Raw genomic sequence first — 23790 nt, 5'->3', positions numbered from 1 at the left:
GGAGGAGAAGGAGGAGAAAGAGGAGAAGGAGGAAGAGGAGAAAGAGGAGAAGGAGAAGGAGGAGGAGGAGGAGGAGGAAGAGAAGAAGAAGGAGAAGGGGAAGGAGAAGTAGAAAAGGAAAGAATAACAAAGGCAATGAATAAAAGATAACGAGAACAGAAACATTACAGTTTGAATTCTTGCTCTGTCATTTATTATCTGTGTAACACTGATGAAGTTATCAAACCTCTGTGCCTCAGTAACACCTACCTACAGGATTGCTGTGAGGACTTAACAAAATAGGTAAAACAGTACAGTGTCTGAGACATAGCTGTCTTTCCCTGTCCTATTCTCCTGCCTAATGCTAAAAATTCCACCACCAATTTTATGGAAACATAAATTCAATGACAGTTGTTATCTGAGTTTTATGTTAAAGAAGTTATGTCGGCTTATAGACCGGAAGCCGAAACCTTAGTTCTCTTTCCCATCTTGCAAGATGGCGGGTGAAAAAGTTGAGAAGCCAGATACTAAAGAGAAGAAACCTGAAGCCAAGAAGGCTGATGCTGGTGGCAAGGTGAAAAAGGGTAACCTCAAGGCTAAGAAGCCCAAGAAGGCGAAGCCCCATTGCAGCCGCAACCCTGTCCTTGTCAGAGAAATTGGCAGGTATTCCCGATCTGCCATGTATTCCAGAAAGGTCATGTACAAGAGGAAGTACTGAGCCACTAAATCCAAGGTTGAAAAGAAAAAGAAGGAGAAGGTTCTTGCAACTCTTACAAAACCAGTTGGTGGTGACAAGAACGGCGGTACCCGGGTGGTTAAACTTCGCAAAATGCCTAGGTATTATCCTACTGAAGATGTGCCTCGAAAGCTGTTGAGCCACGGCAAAAAACCCTTCAGTCAGCACGTGAGAAAACTGCGAGCCAGCATTACCCCCGGGACCATTCTGATCATTCTCACTGGACGCCACAGGGGCAAGAGGGTGGTTTTCTTGAAGCAGCTGGCTAGTGGCTTGTTACTTGTGACTGGACCTCTGGTCCTCAATCGAGTTCCTCTACGAAGAACACACCAGAAATTTGTCAATGCCACCTCAACCAAAATCGATATCAGCAATGTCAAAATCCCAAAACATCTTACTGATGCTTACTTCAAGAAGTAGTAGTTGCGGAAGCCCAGACACCAGGAAGGTGAGATCTTCGACACAGAGAAAGAGAAATACGAGATTACAGAGCAGCGCAAGATTGATCAGAAAGCTGTGGACTCACAAATTCTACCAAAAATCAAAGCTGTTCCTCAGCTCCAGGGCTACCTGCGATCTGTTTTTGCCCTGACGAATGGAATTTATCCTCACAAATTGGTGTTCTAAATGTCTTAAGAACCTCATTAAATAGCTAACTACAAAAAAAAAAAAAAAAAAAGAAAGAAGTTACGTCTGTTCCAGGTGGCAAATAACTTAAAAGTCACCAATTATATGTAACTGGCAAAGCAATTTTCAACTAATTCACTGCAAGTTGATATTAAGGCACAGGAAAATATACACTTTATCTCTCAACTTCTTTTTCTCCTTCTTATCTTCATTTTTAAACAATTCTTTCCTCACCTTCCTGCCTTTTTAACTTATCCTTTATTCTAAACTACCAGTCTTACTTAGGCTGCTATTTATCAGAAGAAAAGGCAACAGTAACTTTTTTCCATTTTATGTTAAGATAGAAAAAAAATGCTGTGCATGGCGGTGCACTCCTGTAGTCCCAGCTACTCAAGAGGATAAGGTGGGAAGATCACTTGAGGCCAAGAGTAGGAGGCCGCAGTGCACTATGATGGTGCCTGTGAATAGCCACTGCACTCCAGTCCGGAAAACACAGTGAAACCTTATTTCTATAGAAATAAAATACAATATAAAAGATAGCGGCTGAGCACAGCGGCTCATGCTTGTAATCTCAGCACTTTGGGAGGCCGAGGCAGGTGGATCACCTGAGGTCAGGAGTTCAAGACCAGCCTAGCCAACATAGTAAAACCCCGTCTCTACTAATAACACAAAAATAGCCGGGTGTGGTGGCGCACGCCTGTAGTCCCAGCTACTTGGGAGGCTGAGGAACAAGAATCACTTGAACCCGGGAGGTGGAGGTTGCTGTGAGCTGAGATTGCGCCATTGCATTCCAGCCTGGGTAATAAGAGCAAAACTCCATGTTAGAAAAAAAGAAAAAGAAAGATAGGGGAAAAAATGACTGATCATGTAGCTACAGGACAGTTCCAAACTCTGCTTAAGTGATTCATTTAAGTTCCCTAAACAAAAAATGAACAAACTTTAAAAACATGAGAATGAAAAGGCATACAGGAAAGTTTCTTTTGTGTTCACAGGTCTCTTATTTATCTGGAGACAAAACTGTATGACATCTACAGACTCTGACAGCAATTTCTTAGTACAGCTGGCTCTCTGTATCCATGGGTTCCGCATCCACGAATTCAATCAGCTGTGGATTTAAAACATTCAGGGGAAAAAAAGGACCTGTACTAAACATATACAGGCTTGTTTTCCTTGTCATTATTCCCTAAACAATACAGTATTAACTACCTAGATACCACTTATAATGTATTAGGTAATCTAAAGATGAGTTCAAGTATACAGGAGAATGGGCATAGGTTATATGTAAACACTACCCCATTTTACACAAGACACTCAAGCATCCTCAAATTTTGGTCTCTGCAAGGAGTCTTGGAACCAATACCTCATGGATACCAAAGGACAAGTATAGTCTATCCATAACCAAGTTTTACCACAAAAGAAAATACAAAGGATAACTATATACTACCTATAGCCAAGTTACTACCAAAAAACATATACTTTAAGTCACGTGCTCTAAGAAGTTAGTGTTAATACAATTTTATTAACCCATGCTTCCATTTTAAGTATTCCCTCATTTGATTGTAATGTTAATTGAAAATTTACTTTCAAACTACTTTAAAGGACAATGTCTTTCAAAGGGACACCCGCCTTATAAATGTTTCCGGAATAAGATTCAGTAAAAGGATGTGGTTTAGAACAGATGAAATACCACTGTACTGCTGCTTTTATACATGTTCAGATCAGAAAACTCCTACTAAAAACATGCCAAAATAAATAAATGTCTATGGAAGCTTTTAAGTTAGTCATTCCAACTTTACAGCATTCTAAAAAGAACGTTCTCTCTTAAGAAAGGTTGCTATAAAGAGCGCAGAACCTTTTCTTCTGTTACAAACCCCTTAACCTTGATGCCTAACTGTATTATCTCACTGTATTTCACTTCAGAAATATTTACTGGACAATGAGTGCACCGAGTAAGCATGCTAAGTGGTTTTAATACATTGTCATTAATCACCACAGCAAACTGATAAAATCAGTGTTAATATCACCATTTTTAACTGAAGAAACTAAGGCCTCAAAGGTTTAACTACGCTGGGCGCAGTGGCTCACACTTGTAATCCCAGCACTTTCGGAGGTCGAGGCAGGCAAAATCACTTGAGCCCAGGAGTTCGAGGCCAGCCTGGGCAACATGACAAAATCCCGTCTCTACAAAAAACTCAAAAATTAACCATTCATGGTGGGACGCACCTGTAGTCCAAGCTACTTAAGAAGCTGAAGAGTATCGAGCCACTGCACTCCAGCCTAGGTGACAGAGCAAGACCCTGTCTCAAAAAAGTTTAAGTAATGTGCCCAAGGTTATAGCTGGAAAAGACAATTCCTTCCTTTCATAATTTCTATTATGCAAAATTTCAAACACAGATTAAAGAAGAGAACAAACCCCCCTTAAACCCACCATGTAGCTAAAATCATCAACTCATGGTCACTTGTCCATGGCCACAATATCCATATTTTCACCCACTCCTGTTTCCTTGCTGAAGTATTCTGAAGCAAAAAACTTTTTTCTGTAAATATTTCAGTGTATAACTCTAAAAATTTGTCTGTAAATATTTCAGTGTATATCTCTAAAAAATAAACATTTTCATCCATAAATATTTAAGTAACTATCTCTAAAACATAAGAACTTCGGCAGGTGCAGTGGCTCACACCTATAATCTCAACACTTTGGGAGGCCGAGGTGGGCAGATCACTTGAGGTCAGGAGTTCGAGATCATCCTGGCCAACATGGTGAAAACCTGTCTCTACTAAAAATACTAAAATTAGCCAGGCATTGTGGCAGGTGCCTGTAATCCCAGCTACTTGGGAGGCGGAGGCAAGAGAATCCCTTGAACCCAGGAGGTGGAGGTTGTGGTGAGCCGAGATCTAGCCACTGCACTCCAACCTGGGCAAGAGTGAGACTCCCTCTCAAAAAAAAGAAAAAAAAAACAAAGGTCAGGTGTGGTGGCTCAAGCCTGTAATCCCAGTACTTTGGGAGGCCGAGGCAGAAGGATCACCTGAGGTCAGGAGTTCAAGATCAGCCTGGCCAACATGATGAAACTCCATCTCTACTAAAAATACAGAAATTAGCCAGGCATAATGCCACACGCCTGTAATCCCAGCTACTTTGGAGGCTGAGGCACAAGAATCGCTTGAACCCGGGAGATGGAGGTTACAGTGAGCGAGGCTGTGCCACTGCACTCCAGCTTGGGCCACAGAGCAAGGACCCTGTTTCAAAAAAGACAAGACAATAACTCAAAGCTGTACTCTATCATTCTCGTTAAGCTATACTTTCTTACAGAATAAATAAAACCCACGGTACCCTCTGATCTCAAACTACTTAATAAAAGGTAGCATTTCAGAACTTTCAAATGCATATGACAAGGAATAGCTATACTGGAGGCAGCCAACCTAATCATCCCTCTTTCTTGAAACTGCTGGTTTCCTTACCCCTATATTAAATTGATTTCCCTCCCTCCACTCGACCTGCTTCTGGTTTCCATTTCTGGCTCCTCATTTTCCTTCCACTGAGCCATCTGCTCTTCTCACATATACCCTCTCTCTAGATAGCTTAATCATTTTTATGACAACGTCATTGTATCACCTCTGGCCTAGACTCTGTAATTTCAATTGTGTTCTCTAATCCAAGCTACTGTTCCTCAACATTTCTACTTAAATATCTTGCCATCACCTCAAATTGAATATGCATCATCTCCAAAAATCTAGCTCTTCTATCCTCTTTACCAATCTGTTAATTATAAATCATTATCTTCCAATTCACCCAGGCTCCCCTTAAGTCACACATCAATTTGTGTTGGTTTTTCTCTTGAAATGTCTCTCATCCATCCTTTTCTGTTCCATTTACACTGACGCCACTAAAACTCAAGCCTTCAGCAACTCAACTAAATTATCATAAGAGCCCTTGGTTAAAATTCAACTATCTCCATTTCAGTCTGTTCTATATAACAGATTCCCTTCAACAACATATCTACTGAATGACTAATGTATCCTAAGCATTGGCCAGTTAGTGCAGGGATACAAAGGTGAGCAAGACAGACACCTCTTTCTAGCAGAGGAAATATTTTCAAATAAAATTATAGGTTGCAAAAAATGCTATGACAAAGATTAACACAGTGCTATCATAAAGGACAGAGAATATGAGTGTTACTCTCATTAGAGCTTTTAGTTAGAGATAAAAAATTTAAGTGGAAATTTTAAGGATGGCAAGGCAGTCATGTAAATATTTAAAGTAGAGTGCTCCAAGCGAAAGAAACTGCGAAGCACATAGGTTCCAGGAGGGGGAAAAAAACCTCACATTATAGAAAATGACTGAGTCTAACGTGGCTAGAGAACAAGGGCAAAAGTGGTACAATGTGAGGTTGGGAGAGAGCCAATTTTATTCTACATGTAATAAGAAGTAATAAGAATTAGGTCGGGCATGGGGGCTCATGCCTGTAATCCCAGCGCTTTGGGAGGCCAAAGTGGACAGATCACCTGACGCCAGAAGTACGAGACCAGCCTTGGCCAACATGGTAAACCCTGTATCTACTGAAAAACACAAAAAATTAGTTGGGCGCGGTGACCCATGCCTGTAATCCCAGCTACTTGGGAGGCTGAGGCACAAGAATTGCTTGAACCCAGGAGGCAGAGGTTGCAGTAAGCTGAGATCCCACCACTGCACTCCAGCCTGGGCAACAGAATGAGACTCTGTCTTTAAAAAAGTCATGTAATAAGAAGGGTCTTAAGCAAGGAAATTATAATCCAATATACGCTGTGACAGAGACTGCTAGTATTCACTAATGACTGTGTTCTCTTCATTAGAACACTGCTATACTACATTTCCCAGCCAACGCTGCAATTAGGTAAGATCACATGACTCAGTTCTGACCAATGGAACTGAGTGGGTAAAAGTGATATAAACCACTTCTAGTCTTGACCCTAAAATCTTTCTCCACACACACTACCCCTTCCAAAACAATCTGAGAAGCCAAAGCTGATTATGGTGGTGACATAAGATACAGGTACCTGTGCTCTAAGTGACTGCATGAAGCAAAGGTGCCCCTCAACACACACACACACACACACACACGCACACGCGCGCACGCGCACACGCACACACACACACACACACACTGTGATATGAGAAAGCAATGTAAACTTTCATTGTATTATGCTCCAAGTAAGATTTACTGTTATATCGTTAATGCAGAAATCTTAAAAACATTTCTCTGGCTGTTGTGTGCTGCTGTGTGAAGAATGAGTTAAACAGACAAAAGTAAAAATAAAAAGACCAGTTCAGACTCAACAAAAACACAATCCAAATGAAAAATGGGCAAACGAACTAAATAGACATTTCTCAAAATATATGCAAATACCCAACAAGCATATGAAAAGATGCTCATCATCACTAGCCATGATGGAAACGCAAATGAAAACCACAGAGATACCGCCATTAAGATAGCTACTATTTAAAAAAAAAACAGAAACCAAGTGTTAGTGAAAATGTGATGATATTAGAACTCTTGTGCACTGTTGGTGGTAATGTAAAATGGTGCAGCTGCTATGGAAAACGGTATGGTGATTCCTCAAAAAATAAAATATAGTTTACCATATAATCCAGCAAATTCAACTTCTGGGTGTATATCGAAAAACTGAAGCAGGAACCTGAACAGGTATTTCTACACCCATGTTCATAGCAACATTATTCTTAGCAGCTAAAATGTGGAAGCAACCCAAGCTGCTCAATCAACAAATGAATGGATAAACAACATGTGGTATATATAAGCAATGGAATATTATTCAGCTTTAACAAGGAAGAAAATTTTTGACATGTGCTACAAAATGGATGAACCTTCAGGACATTAAGTGAAAGAAGCCAGTCATGAAAAGACAATATATGATTGCATTTATATGAGGTACCTAGAGCAAACAAATTTATACAAACATAAAGGAGAAACATAAAGAATAGCGGTTACCAGGGGCTAGGAGGAGGGGAGACTTGGGGAGTTGTTAGTATGCATACAGTTTCAGTTTTACAAATGAAAAAGTTCTGGGGACTGGTTGTATAACAATGTGATTATACCTAACAATACTGAACTGTTTACTGAAAATGGTTAAAAAGTTCAACTTTACGCTTACGCAGTTTACCACAATAAAAAATAGAAGCTGGGCATGGTGACTCACGCCTGTAATCCCAGCACTTTGGGAGGCCAAGGCAGGCAGATCATGAGGTCAGGAGTTCAAGACCAGCCTGCCAATATGGTGAAATCCCATCTCTACTAAAAATACAAAAATCAGCCGGGCATAGTGGCGAGCACCTGTAGTCCCAGCTACTCAGGAGGCTGAGGCAGAAGAACTGCTTGAACCCAGGAGGCAGAGGTTGCAGTGAGCCAAGATTGCACCACTGTACTCCAGCCTGGGTGACAGAGTGAGATTCTGTCTCAAAAAATCATAAAATAACATAACATAACATAACATAAAAAATAAAATAAAATAACATAAAATAAAATAAGAGGCCAACAGTGTAAGTGAAGAGATGATGGTTCCTTGAGTGGTGTGTGGTGATGCAGATAGAGAACAGGAGAATCCAAGATGTATTTGCAGGTAGAAAAGACAGGATTTGCTGATGGACTGGAAGTATGTGAGAGTTAGAATGAGGAAGAGAAAAGTATCAAGTATGACACCTGGCTTCTAGCTACTGAGTGGATGGCAATACCATTTAATGAAATGAAAAAGACAGGAATGAACAAATGTAGGGTGGGGGGCAGAAAGCAGACCTGGAGTGCAGTTTAAGAATGAAGGGATCGGCCGGGCGCAGTGGCTCACGCCTGTAATCCCAGCACTTTGGGAGGCTGAGGCGGGTGGATCACAAGGTCAGGAGATCGAGACCATCCTGGCTAACACAGTGAAACCCCGTCTCTACTAAAAATATAAAAAATTAGCCAGGTGTGGTGGCGGGCACCTGTAGTCCCAGCTACTCAGGAGGCTGAGGCAAGAGAATGGCATGAACCTAGGAGGCGGAACTTGCAGTGAGCCAAGACTACCACTGCACTCTAGCCAGGGCGATAGAGCAAGACTCCGTCTCAAAAAAAAAAAAAAAAAAAAAAAGAATGAAGGGATCAACAGTCTGTTGGCTGGGTGTGGTAGCCTAACACCCGTAATCCCCACACTTTGGGAGGCTGGGGTGGAAAGACTGCTTGAGCCCAGGAGTTCAAGACCAGCTAGGGAAAAGAAGTGAGAACCCCATCTCCACAAAGGGTCAAAAAATTAGCTAGTATGGTGGCACACACACCTAGGTGGTCCTGGCTACATGGGAAGCTGAAACATGAGGATCCCTTGAATTTAGGAGATTGAGGCTGCACTGAGCCATGTTTGTACCACTGCATTCTAGCATAGGTCACAGAGCAAGACGCTACCTCAAAAAAAAAAAAAAGTTTGTTGATTGTCTTAAGTTCAAGATATCCATGAGATATCAAGTGGCAGCATCAAGGAAACACATTCTCACTGTTCTGGAGGCCAGAAGTTTGAAATCAAGGTATTTCAGGCAGGAACATGTTCTTTCTGAAGATGTTAGGAAGAATCTGCTCTAGGCTCCCCTCCGGTTGGCTTATAGATAGTCATCTTCTCCCTGGTGTTCTGTCTCTGTGTTAAAATCTCTCCCTTTTGTAAAAGGCCTGAAGACGTGCTGGATTAGGGTCCACCCTAATAACCTCTTGTTTACCTCTGTAAAGATCCCATTTTGAAATAAGGTGTTTGTTTTTGTTTTGTTTTGGTTTTGGTTTTTTTTTGAGACGGAGTCTCACTCTGTCACCCAGGCTGGAGTGTAGTGAAGCGATCTCAGCTCACTGCAAGCTCCGCCTCCTGGGTTCACACCATTCTCCTGCCTCAGCCTCCCGAGTAGCTGGGACTACAGGTGCCCACCACGACGCTCGGCTAATTTTTTTGTATTTTTAGTAGAGACAGGGTTTCACCATGTTAGCCAGGATGGTCTCGATCTTCTGACCTCGTGATCTGCCTGCCTCGGCCTCCTAAAGTGCTGGGATTACAGGTGTAAGTCACCGCGCCCGGCCATATATATATATATATACACACACACACACATATATATACACATAAATATATACACACACACATATATATAAGTTCTAGGGTACATATACACAACGTGCAGGTTTGTTACATAGGTATACATGTGCCATGTTGGTTCGTTGCACCCATCAACTCATCATTTAGGTATTTCTCCTAATGCTATCCCTCCCCCAACCCCCACCCTCCAACATGCCCCAATGTGCGATGTTCCCCTCCCTGGATCCATGTGTTCTCATTGTTCAACTCCCACTTATGAGTGAGAATATGCAGTGTTTGGTTTTCTGTCCTTGTGGTATTTTGCTGAGAATGGTGGTTTCCAGCTTCATCCACGTCCCTGCAAAGGACATGAACTCATCCTTTTTTTATGGCTGCATAGTATTCCATGGTGTATATGCGCCACATTTTCTTTATCCAGTCTATTATTGATGGACACTTGGGTTGTTTCCAAGTATCTGCTATTGTGAATAGTGCATATAAGGTCACATTCTTAAGTACTAGGGATTAGGAATTCAACATATCTTTTTGAGGGAGATGTAACTCAACCCATATCTGGCTGAACAACTCTTTACTTTAGATTCTGTTACAGTAATTGGTGTGGTCTCCATTTTCCTGACTAGGCTTTAATTGAAAGTGTATATCTACTTTCTTTCATTTTTCCAGGGTACCCAGAGAGCCTCTCATTCTGCAAAATCATGTTCCTTGATTCTGGGAATTTTTCTTGAATATTTTACTGATAATTCCTTCTTTTCTCTGATGCCTACTAGTACTTCTGTTATTTGGAAGTTGACCTCTGACTATTTAATTTTCTTTTCTCACTTATTTTCCATCTTTTCCTGTACTTTATGAAAGGACTCCTTTACTCTAACTTCAACCTTTCTACTGAGTGTTCTATTGAGCCTTCTTTTGTTGTTCTGATTGTTCCCAGTCTTTTTTTCTATTTCTTTTGGTTTCTCATATGAGAAGTTTTCTTCATATGCCTGGTGATACTTGATTATCTTCTCATATTTAAAAGGAGGGTCATAAAAGCTATTGTAAATAACATAGATTCTCTTCTTGAGCTAGTAAGAGAACCATCCTCCAAATTCCTACTTGATTGTCAGAATTCTGAAGTCAAAAAGAAGAGGCCTCAGTAAGGGTCTCAACACTGAGCACTTTAACTTAATTCAGTGTTTTCTGTAGAACGCTTGACCTCCAATTGTGTCTACTGCCCACCCTCAGTGTCAGAAACAATCGTCAGTCTTCTGCTGGGGTATTCAAGAAGGCAGTCATTCGGCAATACAAACTAACGAAGGAATCTAGATTCAAGCTTTCTTAAAAAAAAAAAAAAAAAGCTTTATTGAGATATAACTCAGATATCATAAAATTCACTCATTTAAAGAGTACAATTCAATGTTTTAGTCTATTCAGAGTTGTGCAACTATTACCACAATGAATTTTAGAACATTTTTGTCACCCTAAAAAGAAACTCCATACCCTAGAGTCACTTCCCATTTCCCTCTAACCTCCCCTACTCCCAGTCCTACGCAACCACTATATCTCTACAAATACACAATTTCTGGACACTTCAAACAAATGGAATCTTACAATGTGGTCTTTAGTATACTTAGCATGTTTGTTTGTTTGTTTTTGAGACAGAGTCCCACTCTGTTTCCCTGGCTAGAGTACTGTGTTGCTATCTTGGCTCACTGCAACCTCCACCTCCCCGGTTCAAATGATTCTCATGCTTCAGCCTCCCGTGCAACTGGGATTATAGGTGCCCGCCACCACATCCAGCTAATTTGTGTGTTTATAGTCGAGACGGGGTTTCACCATGTTGGCCAGGCTGGTCTCAAACTCCTAACCTCAAGTGATCTGCCCGCCTTGGCCTCCCAAAGTGCTGGGATTACAGGTGTGAGCCACCGTGTCTCACCCACTTAGCATGTTTTAAAGGTTCATCTGTGTTATAGCATGTATCATACAATTCTGTGGTTGTCTGTGACTGGCTTCTTTGACAGCATAATACTTTCAAGGTTCATCATGTTATAACATGTATCAGTTCTGTATTCCTTTTTACTGCCAAATAGTATTCTATTGTGCAGATATACATTATATGTAACCATTATATCAGCTGATGGACAACTGAGTTGCTTCTACTTTGGGGCTATTATGATTGAGCTGCTTCTTAAACAGATTTTCAAGAAATCCTCCTATTTTTAGCACCACTCTCACCTCCTCCCTGCCAAAAATACCTGATGTTACCAATTCCTGAGCCTGAGGAGTATTTTCTACTTTTGCTCCTGCCAGTTAGGATTGAACATTTTTAAGTCTACTAAGAAGTTTATCATCAGTCCACTTGCTTTCCAATTTCCAAATTTTATTGTTACTGTCTCTTCTTTCATTCTCTCTACTTGTGTAGTTCAAATCTTCTAAAAGTATCCTTTACTGTCACCTTGCTGGGCTATCAAAGGGAGTAAAAGTAAATGTGTCTTTTTTTTTTTTGAGATGGAGTCTCGCTCTGTCGCCCAGGCTGGAGTGCAGTGGAGCAATCTCGGCTCATTGCAAGCTCCACCTCCCAGGTTCACGCCATTCTCCTGGCTCAGCCTCCAGAGTAGCTGGGACTACAAGCACCTGCCACCACACCTGGCTAATTTTTTGTATTTTTAGTAGAGACAGGGTTTCACCATGTTAGCCAGGATGGTCTGGATCTCCTGACCTCGTGACCCGCCCGCCTCAGTCTCCCAAAGTGCTGGGATTACAGGTGTGAGCCACCGTACCCAGCTGTAAATGCGTCTTTCACTGAGACATCTTTACTTAGAAGTCCTTTCAATTATTTTTAGCCTTCATTCTTTCTCATGTATAGATTTGAAGGCTGTAACTCTTCCTCTAAGCATGGCTCTATACACATTCTTTTTTTTTTTTTTGAGACGGAGTCTTGCTCTGTTGCCCGGGCTGGAGTGCAGTGGCCGGATCTCAGCTCACTGCAAGCTCCGCCTCCCAGGTTCACACCATTCTCCTTCCTCAGCCTCCCGAGTAGCTGGGACTACAGGCGCCCGCCACCTCACCCGGCTAGTTTTTTGTATTTTTTAGTAGAGACGGGGTTTCACCGTGTTAGCCAGGATGGTCTCGATCTCCTGACCTTGTGATCCGCCCGTCTCGGCCTCCCAAAGTGCTGGGATTACAGGCTTAAGCCACCGAGCCCAGCCATCTATACACATTCTTTAAGCTATACTATATTTTCATGGTTCTTTTCAAAATAGTTTAATGTTATTTCTTCTCTAATACCCGAATTACTCAGGAATATATTGCTTATTTTCAAACAGCTGACAATTTTCTAGTTTTATTTGTAACCCATTTCTGGCTTAATTCCAACATGTCAGAAAATACTCAAGAATTGATCATTTTGATCTTTTTTATTGTCCAGCATGTGTCAATTTGGGAAAAACTTTCATAGGCACTTAAAAAAAATTGCATTCTGTAGGTATTAGGTGAAACGTTTAATGCATGTCAATCAGATTCATTTGATAATTAGTGTTTAAATCTTTCATATATTTTTGTCTCATTATTCTAATTAGAGAGGCACGCTGAAATATCTCATGTTATACTTACGGATTTGCCTAATTCTCCTTTTAGTTTTGTCCATTTTTTGCCTACCATACTGGCAAAGATTAGAAAGAATGGTAACAGTTAAGAAACCCTGTGGTGGCCGGGCGCAGTGGCTCACGCCTGTAATCCCAGCACTTTGGGAGGCCGAGGCGGGCGGATCACGAGGTCAGGAGATGGAGGCCATCCTGGCTAACACGGTGAAACCCTGTCTCTACTGAAAAATACAATTAGCTGGGCGTGGTGGCGGACGCCTCTAGTCCCAGCTACTGGGGAGGCTGAGGCAGGAGAATGGCGTGAACCCGGGAGGCGGAGCTTGCAGTGAGCCAAGATCGCTTCACTGCACTCCAGCCTGGGAGACAGAGCGAGATTCCGTTTCAAAAAAAAAAAAAAAAGAAAGAAACCCTGTGGTAAAGGTATAAATTGGAATCTTTTCCAGATTGCAGTTTAGCAACAGTCAGCAACATTTTAAATAAACATCTGTATCTTCGAAACCAGTTATTTTACATTTAGAAACTGATCTTAGGCAGAAAGGGAGATCCAGACAGGCTCTTCATGGGTACCAAACACTGCTTAGCAGTTACACTGATTCCTAAATTCTAACTGAAGCCTTACAGCTATCCTTGAAGTATTATTCCCATACTAGAGATGAGAAAAAAATGAAGTTTTTAGCCACATTAAAAAAAAAAAAAAATGCGTGGCCGGGCACGGTCTGGATTACACCTGTAATCCCAGCACTTTGGGAGGCCGAGGCCGGCGGATCACGAGGTCAGGAGATCACGACCATCCTGGCTAACATGGTGAAACCCCATCTCTACTAAAAATACAAAAAATTAGCTGGGCGAGGTGGCAGGCGCCTGTAGTCCCAGTTACTCGGGAGGCTGAGGCAGGAGAATGGCGTGAACCCAGGAGGAGGAGCTTGCAGTGAGCCAAGATCGCACCACTGCACTCCAGCCTGGGAGACAGAGTGAGACTCCGTCTCAAAAAAAAAAAAAAAAAAAAGCATATTCTTTGTAGGAATAAAAGGAGAAACAGCTTTATTAAAGAAAATCAGAAACAACATAGGCAGTTTTTTGGCTAAAAAAAAAAAAACCTTTAGATTTATACATACATTGATGCGGAGCGGAAGGATGTTTATCAAAGCCAAGCTAGAAAACAAAGTATGGCATGCGATCCCATTTTTTTTCAATTGTGCATGAATTTACATGTTCACAGAAACTGGCCAGGCACAATGGCTCACACCTGTAAATCCCAGCACTTTGGGAGACCAAGGCTGGTGAATCAATTGAGCCCAGAAGTTAGAGGCCAGCCTGGGCAACACGGTAAAACCCTGTCTCTACAAAAATTACAAAACTTGGCCAGTCATGATGGCACCTGACTATAGTCCAGCTACTTGGGAGGCTAAGGTGGAAGGATTGCTTGAGCCCAGGAGGTGGAGGTTGCAGTGAGCCAAGATCATGCCACTGCATTCCAACTGAGTGACAGAGCCATAACCTGTCTCAAAAACAAACAAAAGTCTAAAAATAACAATAAATGACAAAGACATCATTTAGAGGAAAGAAAAACAAAATTATACAAGAAGACTTTTATAATTACTAGAAATTAGATTGCTTATACTATTAAGATGAAACATACCTGAGCCTTCTGGAAGCCAAGACTTAAAAACATATTTTACTCTATTTCCTGAACAATGTAATTGAGTATAACACATGACCTACATTAATTATCCCTCTCATCTCTGACATCACGAGAAAATATACAAATACAGACAACACACACATATATGTATATATAAATATATGTATATTACTGCCTCAGCTTCTTACCTAAAGCCAATTTATTCCCGCAGCTATGATTTGCTAACTATGAAGAATGGGGAAACGGGCAGTTGTAGGCCCAAAAGAATAGGCTCAAATCATATTTTAAATGGGTCTTTTTTTTTAAATCAGCCCTCTTTAAAGTATATGAGCCTCCTATGCCCTGCACTTAGATGACAAGAACAATGCATGTGTACACATATTATGTGTTCTGTGATTTCTTTCTTCAACATTTTGCTTTTCCTACTCTTTAAGATTTTCTATTAAAGAAGTATCTTGTGCTCACTTCAGCAGCGCATATACTAAAACCAGAATGATACAGAGAACATTAGCATGGCCCCTGCGGAAGGAGGACACACAAATTCGTGAAGTGTTCCATATTTTTAAATTTTTTAAAAAATGTATCTCATCCCTTGGAGGGCAGAGTATATCCTAGCAATTTTTACTTGTAACTTCCATCATATGCATTAGACTAAATCAGATAGCTTCAGGAAGTTTCAGTATTACAAATTGAAGCTTCTTTATAGGAATAAAAGTAGTAGTAGTTTAAAAACAGCTTTATTGAAGGAAATCAGGAACTTTATAACAAGGACAGAGTAAACAAACTCATTCTGTTAAAAAGAAAAGTAAATATTTTAGTCTCTGTGGGCTTGAGTCTCTGTCATATATCCATTTTTTTTCCAGCCCTTTAAAAATGTAAAAACCATTCTTATCTTAGGGCAGTAAAAATAACTGTTTTGGAGAGGTGATTATTAAAACAGTGGATTTAATACATAAATGTTTTCTTTAAAGAAACTAACCCACAAGAGCAAAATATACAGACAAGCAAACAGTAGCAACAAAATTTCAGAAGCTAAAAGATGGACAACTGGTAACTAACTCACTTAGTAAATTCTAGAAAGGTGAAGCCTAAACCCTGAGTTGAAAACCCCAATTTATATCTTGGAATCCTCAAAACATACAGGAATTGGCAGCACCAGGTGGTACTGCCTGAACTGGATGGAAGAAGAAATTAAGGAAGACTGGGTAAAAGCTGCCTGAGAAGCAGACACATCCTTAGAAGCTACCCAAATCTACCTGATGGTTGGCTACCCACTCTCAGTAACAAAAGTCTGTTGGTTTATTCTCCAGAAAGGCTTTTTTGGTTTTTGTTTTGTTTTTTGAGACAGGGTCTCACTCTGTTACCCAGGCTGGAGTGCAATGGCACAATCTCCATCTTGGCTCACTGCAATCTCCGCCTCCTGGGATCAAGCAATCATCCCACCTCAGGCTCTCAAGTATCTGGGCTACGCAGGCGCACACCACCATATCCAGCTAAATTTTGTATTTGTTATAGAGATGGGGTTTCACCATGTGGCTCAGGCTGGTCTCGAATGACTGGGGTCCGTCCGGACAATCTGCCCGCCTCAGCCTCCCAAAGTGCTGGGATTAACAGGTGTGAACGACCATGCCCAGCCTTGTTTTTGTTTTTTTCAGAGTCCCTGAACTAGGAATTACCAGGTATAATTAAAGGTCTAAGTACTCTATCAAAAATAGGGGAATGACTGTCTGATCCTGCACACCAAAATGAAACAAAAAACTAGTGGCCATCCTTCAACCTTCAAGCAAACTGAGTTTTCCCTCATGAACGTGACCTGATAGGAAATATCTGGACATCAGAGTTTTTGCAAAATAAAAAAATGCTCACTTGGATAATGAAATTCAAAATCTGTAAATCCCAATCAATTCAGGGTTTTCAGCTATCAATCACCCAAGCATTACTGATACCTGAAGTAAGAATGACATACAAGTTAGAGACCAAAACAAATGGAGAAAAGTCAACTTAGAAAAAACAGTCTGCGGCCAGGCACAGTGGTTCACACCGGTAATCCCAACACTTTGGGAAGCCAAGGCGAGAGGTTCACTTGAGCCCAGGAGTTTGAGACCAGCCTGGGCAACATGGCAAAACCTTGTCTCTACAAAAAATACGAAACTTAGTTGGGCGTGGCAGTGCTTGCCTGTGGTCGCAGCTACTAAGGAAGGTGAGGTGGGAGGATTATCTCTCCTGGGGAGGTTGAGGCTGGGAGGCTGAAACTAGAGAGGCTAAGACTGCAGTGAGCCATGATTGCACCACTGCACTCCAGCCTGGGTGACAGAGTGAAACCTTCTCTCAAAAAAAAAAAAAAAAACACAAGACAATCTGCAAGGAGAAAAAATATTTTTACAGAAGTCACTTAGGCCAGATGTGGTGGTGGCACACACCTGTGATCCCAACACTTTGGGAGGCCAAGGCAGGAGGATCACTTGGGCTCAAGAGTTTGAGACCAGCCTGGGCAACATAGCAAGACCTTGTCTCTACTTGGGAAAAAAAAAAAAAAAATAGCCAGGTGTGGTAGTGCACCCATGGTCCCAGCTACTCAGGAAGTCAAGGCAGAAGGATTGCTTGAGCCTGGAAGGTTGAGGTGCAGTGAGCCCCAATCACACCACTGCACTCGGACATGGGCAACAGAGCAAGACTCTGTCTCAAAAAAACTTAAAAAGTCATTTATAGGCTCAGAAATTAGAGAAGAGATCGCATCCATGAAACATGAAAAAACACCAGATGCTATATAAAAAGAAATATTTAAGAAAACAAAAAATCTCTTGGGAAATCAAAATCTTGACAACAAAAATAAAAAATTCAACAGAAGGCTTGGGAAATAAAGCAATGTCCCAAATAAAACAGAGCAAAAGACTAGGAGGTGGAAAATAGGAGAAAAAAAGAAATTAGAAAACTAGCCTAAGAGACCCAAATAAATGACAAAAGTTTCAGGAAAAAGAATAGGGAGAAAACCATTGTTATGGACTGAACTGTGTCTGTTCTCCCCTCCCTCCAAATCCTTATGTTGAAGCCCTAACACCTAATGTGACTGTATTTGGAAATAAGGTCTATTAGGAGATAATTATGACTAAATGAGGTCATAGGATGGGGCCCTAATCCAGTTAAAAAAAGATCTCTCTCCACTGAAAACCCATGTAAGGACACAGCAAGAAGACAATGGTTTACAAGTCAGAAAGAGAAGCCTCATCAGAAACTAACCCTGATAGCCAATTATTCTTTTTTGTTTATTTGTTTGAAATGGAATTTCCTTCTGTCGCCCAGGCCGGAGTGCAGTGGCATGATCTCAGCTCACTGCAACCTCTGCCTCCCAGGTTCAAGTGATTCTCCTGCCTCAGCCTCCCAAGTAGCTGTGACTACAGGCACTCACACCAAGCCCAGCTGTTTTTGTATTTTCAGTAGAGATACGATTTCACCATGTTGGCCAGGCTGGTCTCAAACTCCTGGCCTCAAGTGATCTCCCCGTCTCAGGCTCCGAAAGTACTGGGATTACAGGCGTGAGTCACCACACTCAGCCACATCTTATTCTTGAACTCTACTCTTCAGAACTGTGAGAAAATATATTTGTTGTTTAAAAAACCCAGTCTGTGGTATTGTTATGACAGTACTCAAAGACTACTAATACATCTGTCAGCAAAATAATTAAAGAAAATGTCCCAGAACTAATGAATTTCACAGATTCAGAAGGTACACACATATCCAGAAAAAAATGTTAAAAACAGACGTAACGCCAAGCTACAACCTTATGAAATTTCAGAATATAGGAAACACAAAATTCCAGAAAAGCAAAACATTTTTATACCCAAGAATTAGAATATCTTCAGACTTCTCAAAAGGATGACACGCTAGAAAACAATGAAGCAAGGCCTTCAGAATTCTGAAGGCAAATTATTTCCAGCCTAGAATCCTTAGCCAACCAAATCAAGCATGAAAACAACAACAACAAAAAAAAGTTTTCATTAATGCAAGATCTCAGTCTTCCACAGGAATCTATTATATGATATACTCCATCAAATGGAGGGGTTAAACAAAAAACGAAACAAACAAAAACACTACATGATTCATGGAAAGGGAAAAAAAAGATTTAACACAGCAGAAAGACAAAGGGAGTCGCTAGTTTTATCAGAAAGGAAGAAATGCCAGGAAACTACTATGTATCAGCCATAGAGGGCCGGATCAAGCAAGTTCAAAAACTGCTAAAGACAGCACAATTCTACTCCAATGCGTATATAATACCAGCCAGAAGAAATGAGTGTGTATGTTCATTAAAGACCTGTAAATGGGCCACGCGCGGTGACTCACGCCTGTAATCCCAGCACTTTGGGAGGCCGAGGCGGGTGGATCACCTGAGGTCAGGACTTCAAGACCAGCCTGCCTGGCCAACACAGTGAAACCTCGTCTCTACTAAAAATACAAAAATTAGCCAGGTGTAGTGCTGAGTGCCTGTAATCCCAACTACTTGGGAGGCTGAGGCAGGAGAATCTCTTGAACCTGGGAGGTGGAAGTTGCAGTGAGCTGAGATCGCGCCACTGCACTCCAGCCTGGGTGACAGAGCAAGACTCCATCTCAAAAAAATTTTTTTAAAAATTTTTAAAAACTGTAAATGAATGTTGACAACAGCTTTATTCACAATAGCCAAAAACTGAAAACCAAATGTCCAATTTTTTTAAAATTACATTATATTCATCCAATGGAATACTACCATCATTGAAAAGGAACTATGGCTGCACCCTACATCATAAATGAATCTCACAAATACAATGTTAAGCAAAAGTAGCCATCCACAAGAAGGTATACATGCTGTATGGTTACTGTATTGGTCCACTTTCATGCTGCTGATGAAGACTGAACAATTTACAAAAGAAAGAGGTTTAATGGACTCACAGTTCCATGTGGCTGGAGAGGCCTCACAAGTGAAAAGCATGTCTCACGTCGCGGCAGACAAGAGCGCTTGTGCAGGGAAACTCCCATTTTTAAAAATCATCAGATCTCGTGAGACTTACTATCCCAAGAAAAGCACAGGAAAGGCCCACCCCCACGATCCGATTACCTCCCACCAGGTTCCTCCCACCACACATGGGAATTGTGGGAGCTACAATTCAGGATGAAATGTGGGTGGGGACACAGCCAAACCATATCATTTCACCCCCTGCCCTGCCCAAATATTATGTCTTCACATTTCATAACCAATCATGCCTAATAGTCTCCCAAAGTCTGAACTCATTTCAGCATTAACTCAGAAGTTCATAGTCCAAAGTCTCATCTGAAACAAGGCAAGCCCCTTCTCTGCCTATGAGCCTGTAAAATCCAAAGCAAGGTAGTTACTTCCTAGATAAGATGGGGGTACAGGCATTGGGTAAATACAGCCATTCCACATGGGAGAAATTGCCCACAACAAAGGGGCTAAAGGCCCCTTGCAAATCCGAAATCCAGCAGGGCAGTCAAATCTTAAAAGCTCCAGAATGATCTCCTTTGACTCCATGTCTCACATCCAGGTCACGCTGATCCAAGAGGTGGGTTTCCATGGTCTTGAGCACCTCCGACCCTGTGGCTTTGCAGAGTACAGTCTCTCTCCCAGCTGCTTTCACAGGCTTGCAGTGAGTGTCTGCAGCTTTTCTAGGCACGTGGTGCAAGCTGACAGTGGATCTATCATTCTGGAGTCTGGAGGATGGTGGCCCTCTTCTCACAGCTCCACTAGGTGGTGCCCCAGTAGGGACTCTGTGTGGGGGCTCTGACCCCACATTTCCCTTCTGCACTACCCTAGGAGAAGTTCTCCATGAATGCTCCACCCCTGTAGCAAACTTCTGCCTGGGCATTGAAGCATTTCCATACATCTTCAGAAACACAGGTGGAGGTTCCCAAACCCCAATTCTTGACTTCTATGCACTTGCAGCATCACCACCACATGGAAGCCACTGAGGCTTGGGGCTTGCACCCTCTGAAGCCACAGCCCAAACTCTATGCTGGCCCCTTTCAGTCACGGCTGGAGCAGCTGGAATGCAGGGTACCAAGTCCCTAGGTTGTACATAGCACAGGAACATTGGGTCTGGCCCACAAAACAATTTTTTCCTCCAAGGCCTCCAGGTCTCTGATGGGAGGGGCTGCCATGAAGACCTCTGACATGCCCTGCAGACATCTTCCCCATTGTCTTGGGGATTAACATTCAGCTCCTCATTACTTATGCAAATTTCTGCAGATATATTGAGTTTCTCCTCAGAAAATGGGATTTTCTTTTCTATTGTGCTATCAAGCTGCAAATTTTCCGAACTTCTATGCTCTGCCTCTCTCGTAAAACTGAATGCCTTTAACAGCACCCAAGTCACTTCTTGAATGCTTTGCTGCTTAGAAGTTTTTTCTACCAGATACCCTAAATCATCTCTCTCAAGTTCAAAGTTCCACAGGTCTCTAGGGCAGGGGCAAAATGTCGCCAGTCTCTCTGCTAAAACGTAACAAGTCACCTTTGCTCCGGTTCCCAACAAGTTCCCCATCTCCATCTGAGACCACCTCAGCCTGGACTTTATTGTCAATACAGCAATCAGCATTTTGGGCAAACTCATTCGACAAGTCTAGAAAGTTCCAAACTTTCCCACATTTTCCTGTCCTCTTCTGATCCCTTCAAACTGTTCCAACCTCTGCCAGTTACCCAGTTCCAAAGCTGCTTCCACATTTTTGGGTATCTTTTCAGGAGCGCTCTAGTCTACTGGTATCAATTTACTGTATTAGTCCATTTTCATGCTGCTGATAAAGACATACCTGAGACTGGACAAATTACAAAATAAAGAGTTTTAATGGGCTTACAGTTCCACATGGCAGGGGAGGCCTCACAATCATGGCACAAGGTGAAAGGCATGTCTTCTCACATGACAGCAGACAAGAGAAGAGAGTTTGTGCAGAGAAACTCCTGTTTTAAAAAACATCATCTCCCACAACACTTATTCACTATCACAAGAATAGCATGAGAAAGGCCCACCCCCATGGTTCAATGACCTCCCACCAGGTTCCTCCAACCACACATGGGAATTGTGGGAGTTACAATTCAAGATGAGATCTGAGTGGGGACACAGCCAAATCATATCAGTTACGTTTATATAAAGTTCAAAAACAGGCAAAAATAATTTATGCTGATAGGAGAACAGAATAGTGATTACCTTTGAGAGCATAAGAGACACTGACTGGAGGGGGCACAAGAGAGCCTTTTCGAACACTAAAAATGTTCTACATCTGGATTTGAGTGATGACTACATATATATCTACAAATATAAAAATTCTATACATTTAAATTTTTCAGTTTTCAATAAAAATTTAAAGATACCTTCTCTAAACAAATTTGTATTTTTTTTTAGACAGTGTCGCACTCTGTCCCCCAAGCTAGAGTACAGTGGCGCGATCACAGCTCACTGCAGCCTTTACCTCTTAGGCTCAAGCAATCCTCCCACCAGCCTTGCAAGTAGCTAGGACTACAGATGCTCACACCCAAACCTGGCTAAATTTTTTTCTTACTTTTGTAGAGGCCGTCTCTTGCTGTATCGCCCAGGCTGCTCTCTTAACTCCTACCCTCAAGCCATCCTCCCACCTTAGCCTCCCAAAGTGCAGGATTACAAGCATGAGCCACCATGACCAGACTAAACAATTTTTTTAAAAAAAATTGGTAAGCTTTTTCGTTGGATCCACAACAGGAATTAATCAAAAGGAAAAAAAAAAAAGCAAAGTCTTATATACAAAGATCTTTATTGCAGAATTTACAAGAGCAGAACACATACACACACCTGGAAATAACATTTAATAAATGAATGCCATGCCAACCCTGGATTTCTCTAATGTGAGAGAAATGAGTATTTGGCATCTGTCTGATACTAGCAGCCAAACTTAATGCTGATTAATTAACCTAAAGAAGCCATCTGCCTTGAGGGAAGAGCATGATCACAGACACCAAACCAAAAAAGGGCTAAAGTATTCAAGGCTAAAAGAGGAAAGACACAAAAGCAAGAGATGAAGTGAAAAGTAGGCAAAAGCCAAATCATGCAAGACCTCACAGGCCTTTTTTTTTTTTTTAAAACAATATAGCTAAGAAATGAAAAGAAATAAAAAATAAAAGTAACTGATTTCCTTGGGCAGCAGAATTACTGGGAGACGGGGTTGTACACTGAATATTCTAAATGTTTCTAAAAATAGAAATACATTATTCAAGAGTATGTAGTACTTGCAAATGATCAAACATTTCCAAAGAAAACTGCCCAGCCCTATTAATAAAGTATTTCTGCAATACAGCTGGAATAATTAAAAGGTACACAGCATATTACAATCTTTGTTGTATCTATTATTTGAGTTGATCTACATACTAACATGATATGAAAATATGTGCTAAAGTTTTTGGAAGAAAAGGATGATTGATTGATTGATTGATTGACTGACTGATTTTTGAGATGAAGTCTCTCCTTGTCACCCAGGCTGGAGTGCAGCAGCACAATCTCGGCTCACTGCAACCTTTGGCTCCCGGGTTCAAATGATTCCTGCCTCAGCCTCCCAAGTAGCTGGGATTACAGGCATGCACTACCACGCCCGGCTAAATTTGTATTTTTAGTAGAGACGGGGTTTCACCATGTTGGCCAGGCTGGTCTCGAACTCCTGACCTCAAGCAATCCACCTGCCTTGGCCTCCCAAAGCGCTGGGATTACAGGCGTGAGCCACTGCGCCCGGCCAGGATGATTCTTCTAAAAAAAAAAAACGTTTTGAGAAACATCCATTCTTTTAAACATTTCCACATATTTTCACTGCCTGTTTTATTCAACTGGCCGTTCGAACAAAAGTAAAAATTATCCATACCATATTCATGTCCAATTCAGCAATCATTACTTACAATTTCAGGAATAAGAAACAAGAGAATCAGTGTTTTAACAGTTTTTTTAGCTGATAATTTAAACAAATAGAAAAAGCAACTATTAACAATCAAAAAATAAATGAAAAACAGACCAAAAGAGTAAGCATTCCTTTCCCTTCAGAGAGATTTTACCTTCAGAGAGACAGTTTTCTATGCTGTCTTACAGCATTCTACTATCGTTACATATACATAAGAAAAATACCAAGGCAACCCTACATTG

The 23790-nt window shown here is 41.4% G+C and overlaps 1 protein-coding gene, 1 non-coding gene and 1 pseudogene across 4 annotated transcripts in view; 2 read left to right on the top strand and 1 right to left on the bottom strand.

Annotated features, from left to right (window-relative positions):
- NCK1 (NCK adaptor protein 1) overlaps positions 1-23790 on the bottom strand; it is a 100042-nt gene that overhangs the window by 69471 nt on the left and 6781 nt on the right. The gene's annotated exons all lie outside the window — the stretch shown is intronic.
- LOC111523349 lies at positions 442-1394 on the top strand (annotated as a pseudogene). The gene has a single exon (XR_002725506.3). The product of XR_002725506.3 is annotated as a 60S ribosomal protein L6 pseudogene (transcript).
- On the top strand, positions 15114-15220 carry LOC111523383. The gene has a single exon (XR_002725508.1). It is a non-coding gene; the product is annotated as a U6 spliceosomal RNA (small nuclear RNA).

This window comes from Piliocolobus tephrosceles, chromosome 2, assembly GCF_002776525.5.
Source record: "Piliocolobus tephrosceles isolate RC106 chromosome 2, ASM277652v3, whole genome shotgun sequence".
Classification (NCBI taxonomy): Eukaryota; Metazoa; Chordata; class Mammalia; order Primates; family Cercopithecidae; genus Piliocolobus; species Piliocolobus tephrosceles.
The sequence above is the reverse complement of the archived record's forward strand: the minus strand, read 5'-3'. Positions and strand labels throughout refer to the sequence as shown.